The 13,907-nt window shown below is 43.4% G+C and overlaps 2 long non-coding RNA genes across 2 annotated transcripts in view; both read left to right on the forward strand.

Annotated features, from left to right (window-relative positions):
• Positions 1–7,130, forward strand: part of LOC140340664 (uncharacterized) — a 47,726-nt gene extending 40,596 nt beyond the window's left edge. Inside the window, exons 2-3 of the long non-coding RNA XR_011922701.1 lie at positions 6,423–6,484; positions 6,584–7,130. This is a non-coding gene — a long non-coding RNA (uncharacterized lncRNA). The remainder of the gene's footprint in view (positions 1–6,422; positions 6,485–6,583) is intronic.
• Positions 7,131–7,391: 261 nt separating this feature from the next.
• LOC140341352 (uncharacterized) lies at positions 7,392–8,487 on the forward strand. Its single transcript, XR_011922856.1, has 3 exons — positions 7,392–7,798; positions 8,265–8,331; positions 8,419–8,487. It is a non-coding gene; the product is annotated as an uncharacterized lncRNA (long non-coding RNA).
• Positions 8,488–13,907: the final 5,420 nt, after the last annotated feature.

Here is a 13,907-nt window from a genome sequence, read left to right on the forward strand (position 1 = left end):
TTGGTATAGTAAGTGTTCTGTTAATGCAGTGTAACACTAGAGTTTTTTTTTACAAAGGTTGCTAAGGGTTGTGCTCTTCGTTCACTTTATTGCTTTTTGGTTGTTAGGAGACATTGTTACTACTGACTACCACACTGAAGTACTGTGAGCTGTGAACATTGTAATTATACTAGGGCTTCCGGGAATATATGAAAGTTAGTTCTTCCCCCGTGCTCCCAATATTGTACAATATTTCTAAACTATTTGCTAAATTAGATGTTAGCACAAAATATGAGATATATACAATATATGTGATAGCCTGGAATTCTGACAATGCAAAGGGACATAGCAACATAATAGGATTTTACTACTGTTATTTGTATTACAGTAACGACATTATACATTACCTATTAACCAGCCCTCAGGCATTTCTCCCGAGATGAATTTCTGGTAGAGGGCTGTCTGACGCAGAATATAGGCATCATGGCACGATCCCGGGAAACCTGTGCATGCACCTATGATTTTCCTATTGGCATCACAGACTATTTGTACATTCAGTGAATGATATCCCTTCCGGTTGCGAAACACGATTTCCTGCAATTTAGGTGCCTGAATGGCCACATGGGTGCCATCGATGGCCCCCAAAACATTCGGAAATCTCGCTCGCCTGAAGAAATCCACCTTTACCTTCCTCCACTCCTGAGCTGTTTGAGGGAAGTGAATATATAGTGGGACAAGGTCCACAATGGCATTGATGACCTTCATAAAAACCCTGGAAACTGTAGGCTGGCTTAGTCCACAAATTAAGGCCGAGGAGGTTTGAAAGGAACCCCTTCCTAAAATATGGCCAAAGAGTGGCCAATAGCCTGGTCATTCCTGGCACTGCCTGGCTTCTCTTGGTTTTTGGAGCAATTTTATCTTCCAGCAAGCTGTACAGGTCATGGATGACCTGGTAAGACAGGCAGAAACACCTTTTGACATCCTGGTCACGCAAACTTTCAAGGCCGCTACTCTCCAGTAAGATGTCTCCAGTAAGATGTCCCGGAGCCGTCGCGAACCACAAGCTTGCTCCCCTGGTTGCTGTTGTTGCTGTCGCTCTTTTTCTGCAGTGACAAGCAGAGTTGTATTCAATGTCACAACAGCCGTGGCAAAGAGCAAGTGCACTTCCAAATTGGGCTCCATGACAACAGCAAGCAAAATCCTTGACCCGGCGCACATTTAAATGCGCACTTGCTTTCGCACTAGCGTGCACACGTGCTGTATCCCTATAAATTTGCAGAGAGCTTCTTAGCCATTCTGCATGCAAACTAAAACTTTAGTTTAGATGAACCTTCATAGTATATCTTGTTTGACATTGTGCACGTGTCTCTAATCATGTTTATAACCACACTCATATGTAATATGAATGTTTCATTTCACACATTTTTGGCTCTGGGAGTGACATGTTTTGTGGTTAGATTTGTGGTGAACCGATCAATCCAAATGAACTTGGGTTGGAGTCAAGCTCACTCCATCATTTGTTTTTGTGCTTTAATTAACAGATCACCATCTACAGGAGGAGGTCGTTGATCTACTGCAGAGAAGCCTGGAGGAGAATACAGGTAATTTGGTTTGTGTGTGTGTTCAGTAGTGTTGGTCGAATAGGTCACTATTCAATTCGACCGCTATTCGGTCGAATAATGCATAATTATTCGGGTGATCGAACATCGAATTCGAACTCCATTAAAGTCAATGGGGGAAAAATTTGGGTTGTTATTCGGGTCGGTGGAGAGCTTCCACAGCCTATAAATACATTTTAAAAGACATGTCAAGACTCTCCCATCTCTGCACAACACTGTACAAGTAAAAATAAAATAAAGAAGTCTTTTTTCTGTTGCTGGCAAGGCCATTTTATGGGGCGGCCAAGGGAACATACTGGATTTTACACGGTCCCAGAGTACAGTCAGAGAGGGACATGAGGGGGTTCCTCTGGTCCAAAAATTAGCCGCCAGGTTTCACTGCTCTGTTACAAGCCATACACAGGCTTTAGAGTACAGGCAGAGGTCTCTGAGGGCGGTCTTTCAGTCCAAAAATTAGCCAGCTAGACAGCTCTGTTATACGTTACAAGTGACAGGTGGCAGCAGCAGTAGGAGGAGGCGGTGGGCACTGAGACGGAGCGTGGACAGCATTGGTAACTGGCATCCAGAGTTGGGAACTGGGCAGACGGCATCAGTTACAGTATGAGGAGGAGGCGTAGGGCCCTGACAAGGAGCAAGGACGGCATTAGAGGTTGAGGCCATCACCCATATGGACAGTGTCAAAGAGTTCTGTAATGACGCACTTGGCGTTAAATTATGGCATTGTGCATTTCAGCCAGAGATCTCCCAACGTGTCGTTTGCAAATGACATCTCACCCTTCCCTTTCAGCTGCTTCTCAGTCCGAAAGTAATCATTCTGCAGTATTTACACAAGACCCTTGTTGAGGGATCTTTGAATGGAGTCTCCCAGGACGGCCACATACTTTTTGTGTAGAAGTCTCCAGACGTCTGCTGAGCTCAATAACTTCATGGCTCAATGTGGTCATCCAGGACCTCTCGGTTCCCATTAAATATACCGGTGTTTCACATCGCATCCCCCCAACATATACAGAGGGACTGCTGTCCCACGTCCCAGTTCCAGGGTAACATACACAGAAATTCAGTACGATAAAGTGTAGTACCAATGGATGAAGCAGAAGATTTGGCCTTCTACATTCAATCACGAATTTCAGATTACACACTTCAGGGTGTCAATAAAGATGAACTACACCCAGCTCTAGATGCCAGTTACTAATGCCTTCCACACTCCGTCTCAGGGCCTGCTATCAAGTGAAAGAACAAGAAAGAAAAAGGGGGTTGGCGGAATCAGTGGGGAAAGAAAATCCTGTTGAGCTTGAGTCTAGTCTTGCATCTAGAGCTGGGTATTGGACAGTGGGCAGGCAGCAGCAGTAAAAGCAAGAAGAGTAGGCGGTGGGCCCTGAGTAGTGTGGATGGCATTGTTAACTGGCATCTAGAGCTGGGTACTAGGAGGAGGAGGAGGCGGTGGGCCCTGAGACGGAACAAGGTGTGCATTACAACAGAAGGCCATCACCTTTATGGACAATGTAGAGGCAGTAGCTAATGGAGACATGAATGGATGAGCGAGATTGCAATCTATCCCTACCTACTATGTAGCGAAACCACATGAAAGGGATTGGGCTTGGAGAAATCAGCGGGGAAAGAAGGTGAGATGGAGTCTAGTCTGGCATCTAGAGCTGGGTACTGGAAGGAGGAGGTGGTGGGCCTTGAGACGGAGCAAGGAGGGCATTGCAATGTAAAGCCATCACCTATATTGACAGTGTAGAGGCAGTAGCTAACGGAGACATGAATGGATGAGCGAGATTCCAATCCGTACCTACTATGTAGCGAAACCACATTTAAGGGAACGGGCTTGGCAGAATCAATGGAGCAAAAAGACCCTATTGAGCTTGAGTCTAGTCTAGCATCTAGAGCTGGGTACTGGTGGCAGGTGGCAAAACGCTTTTTATTTGGAAATATGGACAGAATTAGAATGCTGGGGGGGGTTTAATAAATACAAAGTATCAGTAATCTGTGCCATTTATATTTGATTGGAGAATAGCAAATTTTAAAAAACAAATAAAAAACATAGTAAACAAGAATTAATTTATGTGATTTTTTTACTTTAATGTTATATTGAGAAGCTTATTGCTGGATGTTTAACATTTTAACATATTCTATTTTGTGTCAGACCTGATCAAGAGTCCTTTGGTTTAATCATCTGGTCAAAAATGAAAGTCACTGGCGGGAAATGATTGCGTCTCCCATTCTGTGACACATTTCCGACCAAATGATTACAAGCCTGCCCACCACGACAAGGTAGACTCTTAAGGGCAGGACCTACTCTAATCTACACTGCGCTACACTACTTGATGCTAGTCATCATTCTTCTAATGTTGGATGTGTGTTCATATTAGACCTTATCTAATAACTAGATTGTGTTTGGATGTAAGTGTGTATGCATTTGTGTGCATTGGGTTTGTGGGTGTGCTTTGATGTGTGTATATATGTGTATATTTATGTGATATCTACTCTATGCTAATTTTTTTTTGTCTGTATGTGTGCATCTCACTAGTGTACATATCCATTATGAATGAAAATTATTTGTCATTTCAGAACTGAGTACATAAGTGAGCGGCCCCCTTCCCTCTGACAAAAGCAGACTAACTAATATTTACCTTTGCAGGCCCAGTGATATCTAAATATGGGATATGGCGAATTTGATTTCCCCACCCTGCAAAAAAAGATACCACTTTTTAGGCTAATGTATAAAGTAAATAATTTAGCACTTACCTGATTGGGATGAGGTAATGGCTGACAATGGAGGGAACCAGCCAGCAGATCTTTCTATCTATCTACCCCTATATTTTCTACAAAGAAGATTAGAATAGGTGACAGCTGAATATAAAGGTTGTCATATTCATCTGTAAAAAAGAAAATCCGAGACTGGGAACTCACATTTTCTGCAGCGACGTTGAATCTAATTTCTCGATCCAGATGTTCAGACCAAACTTTGGCCCTAATTCATCAAGCAGAATCGGGTGCTCGCGCATTCGTATTCACGATCCGAAATCGTACGCCGTCGCGCAATTCAGCAACTGAAAAAGCTCGCAGCCGGAGCCGCGCATCTCCAGCAGCTTTACACTGGCGAGCTTGCATTAAAAGTCACTGTTCCCCTAAAAAAGCATTCTTTCTAATGGCACACATATTACCCTTAGCCCTAAAAAAAATGTTTGCGCTGTTTAAATGTTTTAAACATTTATGTGCATGTAACTAGAAGTGAAAAAATAAAAGAGTTATGGGACAACACACCCAAAACATTTTTTGGAGGAATAAAGTCAATGGTGTATTCTTACCTGTTGTTGTTCCTTTGTTTTTTTTTCTTTTTCCGTTTTCTCCTTTTTTTTTTTTTTGCAAGTTTTGGTTTGCATGACCAGAATGACTAAGAAACTGCAAATTTATAGGGATACACACGCGCGCCAACGCGCACTTGCATGTACGCGCAGATGCACGCAAACGCGCGCGTATGCGCGCATGTTCATTTAAATGTGAGCCATTCAAGGATTTTGCTTGCTGTTGTCATGGAGCCAAATTTGGACCTTGATTTGCTCTACGCTACTGCTGTTGTTGCATTAAACAGCACATATATTATGCTGGAAGAAGAGCAGCAACATCAACAACAGCAGCAGCAACAACCAGAAGAGCGAACAGTCCGGGCACCACGCATCTTCTTAGAGCGTGGCCGCCTGGAAACTTTGCGTGACCAGGATGTCAAAAGGCGTTTTCGCCTGTCTGATTTCTATCAAGACAAACTACAATGACATTTTAATTAGATCACAAATGCTTGGTGAGAATTTTTTACAATTCATACTATTGTGAGGTGACATATAAAGTGCTAAGTAGTATATATCCAGCTTGATCTCAATTAGTTTGTAGTGTTGCAAAGCCAACCAAAAAGTATAAAAACAGTGCAACAAATGTAACAGTAAATTAATTATTTTGTGATTGCACTTACACAAAAGAAGATCTTCCAAGCATTAAAAATTCTAATTGACCTGTAAAGGACTGTAAATAAGCACAGAACAGAGAGCAGGTGTGCGGTAATTAATTACTCAGGTACTGGTCAGGCGGCAGCATCATTTACAGCAGGAGGAGGAGGCGGTGGACTCTGAGAAGGAGTGTGGACAGCATTAGTTTCCAGCATCTAAAGTCAGGTACCGGGCAGGTGGCAGCATCATTTACAACAAGAGGAGGAGGACGTGGTGGGCTCTGTGGCGAAGTGTGGACGGCATTAGTTTCTGGCATCTAAAGTCAGGTACTGGGCAAGTAGCAGCATCATTTACAGCAGGAGGAGGAGGCAGTGGGCTCTGAGATGGAGTGTGCTGCCTGTGTGGCATGCAGTGACAGACAGCCAATCGGCTGTCTGCCACAACAAAGATGAAGAGGGCATCCCTGCTCTAATTGGAGGGCACTGTGCATCATGGGGGAAGTACCCAGTTGTTTGAGTGCATTGTGGGAGGGACGAATTCGGGTAATCGAATGCAGCAAAATTCAGGTCGGGTCCACCCGAATTCGAACGGTCATATTCGGGTCGAACATTAGGACGACCCGAATTCGAACAACAACACTAATGTTTAGCCTTCCAAAAGCTAAGTATTAACCTTCGATCTTTCTATATTATATCTATATATAGATAAGATTTGGTAAGTTTTCTTGGCACAGGATTCTGGTGCAGCCTCTCTTTGGGAATGTGTGAGCTTAATATGTCAAAAATAATTTTGCGTGTGCAAAATATTTAGGACTTTAGATATGTGAAGACTTATCACCACAATCATTCATTTTGATGTGATATATCATGTGCCTTTGTAGAACATCCATGTCTTCTGGATTCTGGTTCTGAAGAGTTTTCACGGGCTGCATCCACTGTGGAGGTAGGCAAGAACTGGTCCATTAGTGTTTATTGTGGGATGTGTTGGGGGAAGGACCTTTCCCAATGTGTTCCATTTGTGTTTTTTGTTTTTTTTGTTTAGGGACCCTCAGGTGGACATTTACCACAATCAGAAGAGGAGACACCCGAGGTTTCAGTAAGCAACCCATGTTTAATGTATATGATTCAGAAAAAATGTGTCTAACATTTAGTCTAACATTAGCTGATGTTTCAATGTCAGGATGCTGTCTGCATAATGTTATGGTGACCCACAAAGTTATGTGATATTGTAGTAATTTTTTATTTTCCCTTTATAGCAACCAGTGGATGCAGGTGGATTGGGTGAACCCAGTGTGGGCAGCCAGCTTATAAACCTCAGTCAGAGGCTGGTTAGCCATTTTGATAGATTAGTGGAGTCAAGGATGCCTGCCCCAAGTTCAGATAATTTGGAACCAGTCTCTACGGTCCTACAAGAAAACATAAATCAAAATCGCCAGGACCGAGAATTTAACCAACAATATCTGGCGGCTGTGCATCGTCTGATAGAATCGGTCCAAGGACAATTGGCCACTTTGGGTGCCTACATGTTCAGAGTTGACCATCTCTGTAACATGTTAAGTGAATCCCTAGGCCAACAATCTCGTCTACATCAGGTGACTATTCACCCTGCTGGCCCCCCATCACCTGCAGAGCAGCCAGCTCTATTCTTCCCCCCGGCTCCACCCTGTGCCCCTGCCCGGCCAATGAGTGCCCCTGCCCGTCCACCCCATGCCCCTGCCAGCCCACCCTGTGCCCCTGCCAGTCCACCCTGTGCCCCTGCCCATCCTCCACCCTGTGCCCGTGCCCGTCCTCCACCCCGTGCCCCTGCCCGTCCACCCCGTGCCCCTGCCCTTCCACCCTGTGCCCCTGCCCCTCCACCCCATGCCCCTGCCAGTCCACCCCGTGCCCCTGGCCGGTGACATGCTCTGGAGGTGGGCCGCACTCGCACCCGTGCTGTGCAGATGGACCGTGGGCGTGCTGTGGGGGTGTCCCGTGGCCGAGGCCAGGAAGTGGAGGTGGCCCGTGGCCGGGCTTGTTAGGGTGGGCCGTGCCCGTGGCCAGGCTGGTGAAGTGGGCAGTGGCCAATTTGGGCGAACTATGTAAGTGGATGCCGGATGCCAGGTAAGAACATTCTTCACATTCTTCCTGTCATTCTTCACTCAATTTTTTCAGGACTCCATGAGATCGCCAGTGTGGGTTTGAGTTGGTATCCTGTGTGAAGACGCTTGTTTTTATAAAATGGCTTAAGCTCTATTTGGTGTTTGCCCAATGTCCACAGGTTAGTAACCCTCGCACTTTGACACTTTACCTATCTAAGTTTCTTTTGATTCGGCCCAAGTATGCTCCAAATGCAGTTTTGCTATCTACTCCCCGAAGAATGTTCCAGTTTGTAAATTTGTCAAAGTGATTCTTATCAAGTATGAAGTCTCAGCTCAATACTCTACAAGTATTGCTGTAATGACCTTAAAAAAAGCTAAAGATTATTTCAAAATACACAATTGCATCTTTGTTCACTAAATGAACACAAATCTAGTTATGTCTAGGGACCAAATATGGCACACCGCACTTCTCTGACACTTGTCTGTAACAGATGTGCTTGCTAATAGGTCAACTACTTTTCTGTTAAAATGACATACTAAGGTGTTCAGCTGTGTATTCTATGCCAAATGTATTCTTGAATGATGTTACAATAAATATATTTTGAAGAGGACATATCTAACATACCCAACTCTGTTATTTTTAAGGTCACAGGATATTTTGACCAAGTGACCAATGGAGGAATGGAGCAAACTCGGCCAAGCTGCAAAACAGGTTTGTGTAGGATAAGAGCATGTTCAATATTTTATGGTTCAAATACCCATTGTGTAAAAACTAAGGTTTCTTTTTTATGTTTTTTAGGGATGGAATTGGATTGGCCAGGCTGGAAAAATCTTTGAAATGTGCACTGAAATAAAAATCCAAATAAATTCACAAAATCAGGCTTTTAGTTTTTTTTACAAAAGTTTTATTTTTTGAATGTCCCCCCAATAACTTAAATTGTGCAAACCCCAACAAATATAACAATATAATAATATAACCAAACTTATTTTGAAACATACAAATTTTTTTTTTAAAAGCGGTACCGTCTGGGCAGATCCCGAGGAGGGTCCAAGTGGTGCTCCATGGCAGACATCCTCCGGTGCTGCCAATACAGGCTATCCTGTCTACTTCCTGGCGGGTGAGGAAAAAACAAATAATATATTAACTGGAAGAGTTTGGTCCAAACATTTTTTAAAAGTACTGTCCTTTTTAAAACCAAACAAATGAAAATATAAACTTACCAGGAGGATGTCTGCCATGTCGCCAGGGTTGGAGTGGCGGTGGTGGGGGGCTCGGAAGCTCCTCAGGAGGGCTGGCTGCCTCCCTCGATGTGGAACTGGCTGTGTTTGTACAAGGAGATGAAAAAAATAAGAGAGGTAAGTACTGACCAAATGTAACAGTATAATATACAGCTAGTTCTTAAATTGCACAGTGCTAAAGAATTCAAGTTATGTCATCTCATCTGTTTTGCTGTTTACACCGTGCCAAACAAGAAAGAAAGGTTATTCCTGGGGCCAAGCTAATTATGGCTATGGAAGTGATGCAGTTTGTTGGCAATGAAGGTTGTGGGTTTTCACAAGGGACAAATGTGGCTAAGCGACCTAAAGTTGGCTGTTGACAACTATGTACATGCACATACAGTCGGCCAAATCCAGCACATTTGGAGCAACCTAAAGCAGATGAGACCGGATTTGGTGCGCAAAGTGGGGGACCCCATCCTGTCTGGTAAGTTTTGCATTTTGTCTTCCCCTCTTGTTAAGGGGCGGTGTTTTAGAATGTTTGTTGTTTGTCTAAAGTAGTATTGTTTAGCCTAGAACTCTTTGTTTTTCACTTCCTATATTTTACTACCCTTATTAATTTTGTATATTTGATTTTGTTATTAAAGCCAACTCTCCATCACGCGGGCGGCTGCAAATAATCCAGCGGCCACACAGGCGACTGGTCATCCCCCAGGATGTGGAGGAGGAGGAGGAGACATCCCCAGGGGAGGGGAATATTTGCAGCTTGGCGTAGTTTGCTCCATTCCTGCATTGGTCACTTTATTTTCCAAATATCCTGTAACCTTAAAAGTAACAGAGTATGGCATGTTAGATATGTCCTCTTGAAAATATATGTAATTGTAACATCATTCAAGAATACATTTGGCATAGAAAACAAAGCTGAACACCTTAGTATGTCATTTTAACCAACAGAAAAGTAGCAAGTATTAGCAAGCACATTTATCTGTTACAGACAAGTGTCAGAGAAATGAGGTGTGCCATATTTAGTCCCTAGACATAACTAGATTTGTGTTCATTTAGTGAACAAAGATGCAATCGTGTATTTGGAAATAATGTTTAGCTTTTTTTAAGGTCATTACAGCAATACTTGTAGAGTATTGAGCTGAGACTTCATAGTTGATTAAAATCACTTTGACAAATTTACAAACTGGAACATTCTTCAGGGAATAGATAGCAAAACTGCATTTGGAGCATACTTGGGCCGAGGGTCACTAACCTGTGGACTTTGGGCAAACACAAAATAGAGATTAAGCTATTTGATACAAACAAGCGTCTTCACACAGGATACCAACTCAAACCAACACTGGCGATCTCATGGAGACCTGAAAAAATTGAGTGAAGAATGACAGGAAGAATGTGAAGAATGTTCTCACCTGGCACCCGGCATCCATTTACATATTTCGCCCAAACCGGGCACGGCCACGGCCCACTTCACCAGCCCGGCCACGGGCGCAGCCCACCCTAACAGCCTGGCCACAGGCCACCTCCATATCCTGGCCTCGGCCACGGGACCCCCCCACATTGGGAAAGGTTCATTCCCCCAACACATCCCAAAATAAACACTAATGGACCAGTTCTTGCCTACCTCCAAAGTGGATGCAGCCCATGAAAACTCTTCAGAACCAGAAACCAGCAGATATGGATGTTCTACAAAGGCACATGATATATCACATCAAAATGAATGATTGTGGTGACAAGTCTTTACAGATCAAAAGTTCCAAATATTTCGCACACGCAAAATTTTTTTTTGACATATTAGGCTCACACATTCCCAAAGGGGGGCTGCACCAGAATCCTCTGGCAAGAAAACCTAACAAATTTTATCTATATATAGATATATTATAGAAAGATCGAAGGTTACTACTTAGCTTTTGGAAGGCTGAACACACACACAAACCAAATTACCTGTATTCTCCTCCAGGCTTCTCTGCAGTGGATCAACAACCTCCTCCTGTAGATGGTGATCTGTTAATGAAAGCACAAAAACAAATGAAAGAGTGAGCTTGACTCTAACCCAAGTTAATTTGGATTGATCGGTTCACCACAAATCTAACCCCAGAGCCAAAAATGTGTGAAATGAAACACTCAAATTACACATGAATGTGGTTATAAACATGATTAGAGACGTGCACAATGTCAAACAAGATATACCATGAGGTTCATGAAGGTTCATCTTACCAGGAGGAAGGCCGGTGGCATCTCGATGTGAAGTGACATCCTCATCATCCACATCACCCCGAGCACAGAGGGCAGGAGGGGACTGCTGTGTCTCAGGGTGTACTATTGTAAAAAAAGGAAATACAGAAATTGGTAATGCAAGTCAAAAGAAGGTAAAAATACACCAAAGAGGTCATTTTACAAAAATGATCTCATATTTCACCCCCAAGCATAAATACGTAAAAACACAATGCTGTTTTGTTCTCAATGCTAATGACTAAAATGTTACAATCCCACAAAAATGCAAAAATCAGTTCACAATGGTAATTAGGTAATGTAAAAGGATTGAACTTACATGGTTGCCAAGCATCAGAGTCATCCCGGTAGTCCACCCCTACCACCGTTTCTGGCCCAATGAATGGCAACGCCAATCTTTCATTCTCCTTGAGACGCTGCACAAGATTTTCGAGATAGGTCCCACTCCTTCCGGCCTCTGTGCCCAGGACCCTTTTGACATGTCTGAAGATGTCACTCACACGTTTTTGACACTATGTAATGGTCCGTTGTGTACTGCCCACTGCATTTACACTCCTGGCAATTTCCTCCCAGGGTCCCTGCCTTACAGCATGGGAAGTCTGGGAGTGCAAGCCCCCACGGAGTCTAGGAAAATGTTGTACGTAGGACTCCATGAGGGCTGCATTTTGCTCAGGAGTGAAGCTGGTTGCCTCGGAAGCAGAATCCCTGGTCCGGCTCAAACTGGTGCCAGGTTGAGGGACCAGGGGCCTAGATGTTACTTGGCCTGCTTCACAGGCAACCTAACTGGCCTGAGGGAGCTGCCTGTTGGTCTATGGACTGAAGACCCTGGGGTGGTAGTAGTGGTGGGGGGAGTAGCAGTAGTGGTGGTGGCCATTCTCCTTGGCTCCATGTAACTAGAAGTAACAAAATAAAAGTTATGGGACAACACACCCAAAACATTTTTTGGAGGAATAAAGTCAATGGTGTATTCCTACTTGTCCTTGTCCCAGCCTTTGTTCTTTTGCCGTTTTTTTCTTTTTTTTCTCCAAGTTTTGGTTTGCATGACCAGAATAGCTAAGAAACTGTGCAAATTTATAGGGATTTAGTACGTGCGCACGCGCATTCAATGTGCACATGTGCACCGGTTCAAGGATTTGGATTGCTGTTGTCATGGATCCGAATTTGGAACTAGAGTTGCTCTTTACAACTGCTGTTGTGACTTTAAACTCAACATTCCTTGTCATAACAGAAGAAGAGCGGCAGCAACAACAACAGCAACCAGAGGAGCAAGCTCATACTTCCCAAACAGTCCGGGCACCACGCATCCTCTTGGAGCGTAGCAGCCTGGAAAGTTTGCGTGACCAGGATGTCAAAATGCGTTTCCGCCTGTCTCGCCAGGTCATCCATCACCTGTACAGTTTGCTGGAAGAGAAAATTGCTTCAAAAACTAAGAGAAGCCAGGCAGTGCCAGGAATGACCAGGCTCTTGGCCACTCTGTATATTTTAGGAAGGGTTAATTTGTGGACTAAGCCAGCCTACAGTTTCCAGGGTTTTTTACGAAGGTCATCAATGCTATTTTGGACCTTGTCCCACTATATATTCATTTTCCTCAAACAGCTCAGGAGTGGAGGAAGATAAAGGTGGATTTCTTCAGGCGAGCGGGATTTCTGAATGTTTTGGGGGCCATTGACTGCACCCATGTGGCCATTCAGGCCCCTAAATTGCAGGAAATCGTGTTTAGCAACCAGAAGCGATATTATTCACTGAATGTACAAAAAGTCTGTGATGCCAACAGGACAATCATGAGTTCACGCACAGGTTTCCCAGGATCATGCCATAATGCCTGCGTCAGACAGCCCTCTACCAGAAATTCATCTCTGGAGAAATGCCTGAGGGCTGGTTAATAGGTAATGTATAATGTCATTACTGTAGTACCTGCCACTGTTTTAGAGATGTGATTCATTCTATAACTGGTCAATGCCCACTTTAACCCCCCCCCCTTCCTTCTTCCCTTTCTGTTTCTTAGTTAATTTGTTTGTTCTTTCTTTATCTTTCTTGTCTTATAAAAATGTTTTTGAAAACCTTAAGATATCACGGTTCCTGCTACTGATACAGCACAACAGTTTGGTTACAATGTTTGTATTTCTATGCGGTTGGCCGTTAAGCCACAAGCTTGAAGATATGTATTGTTAGAACCTAACCTTGCTGTATGTTCTTTTTTGAACTGTATGTTACGACCACTTTTTTTCTTTTTTCTGTATGTACCTTGATATCTTTTAATAAAAATAATTTAATAAATTAATTACTGTAATACAACTAACAGTAGTCAAATTCTAAAGACACCTATTATGTTGCTATGTCCCTTTGCATTGTCAGAATGCCAGGCTATGACCTATATTGTATATATGTCATATTTTGTGCTAACATCTAATTTAGAAAATAGTTTATAAATATTGTACAATATTGGGAGCATGGGGGAAGAACTAACTTTCAGATATTCCAGGAAGCCCTAATATACCATATTTTTTGCAGTATAAGACGCACTTTTTCTTCCCCAAAACTGGGGGGGAAAAGTTAGTGCGTCCTATACAACAAAGGTGTGATAAAATAATTAAAATAATATACTCACCCGATACCCGATCCTGCGTGTGTCTCTGGCTGCAGCAGCGTCTGTCTCCTCTTCTCTCTGGCAGCAGCACGTGTCTTCTCCTGTCTGTAAAGCAGAGCGAAAGAAGCCGGCACAGCGCCACCTGCTGTTCACTGTCCTAACTGCTGTACAGTGGAAAAAAAGCACAGAGTGATCAGAAGGGGAATTTGAATGACAGAATGATCAGAAAGGAATTTTGAATGACACAG

The sequence above is a fragment of the Pyxicephalus adspersus genome, chromosome 11 (assembly GCF_032062135.1).
Source record: "Pyxicephalus adspersus chromosome 11, UCB_Pads_2.0, whole genome shotgun sequence".
Taxonomy (NCBI): Eukaryota; Metazoa; Chordata; class Amphibia; order Anura; family Pyxicephalidae; genus Pyxicephalus; species Pyxicephalus adspersus.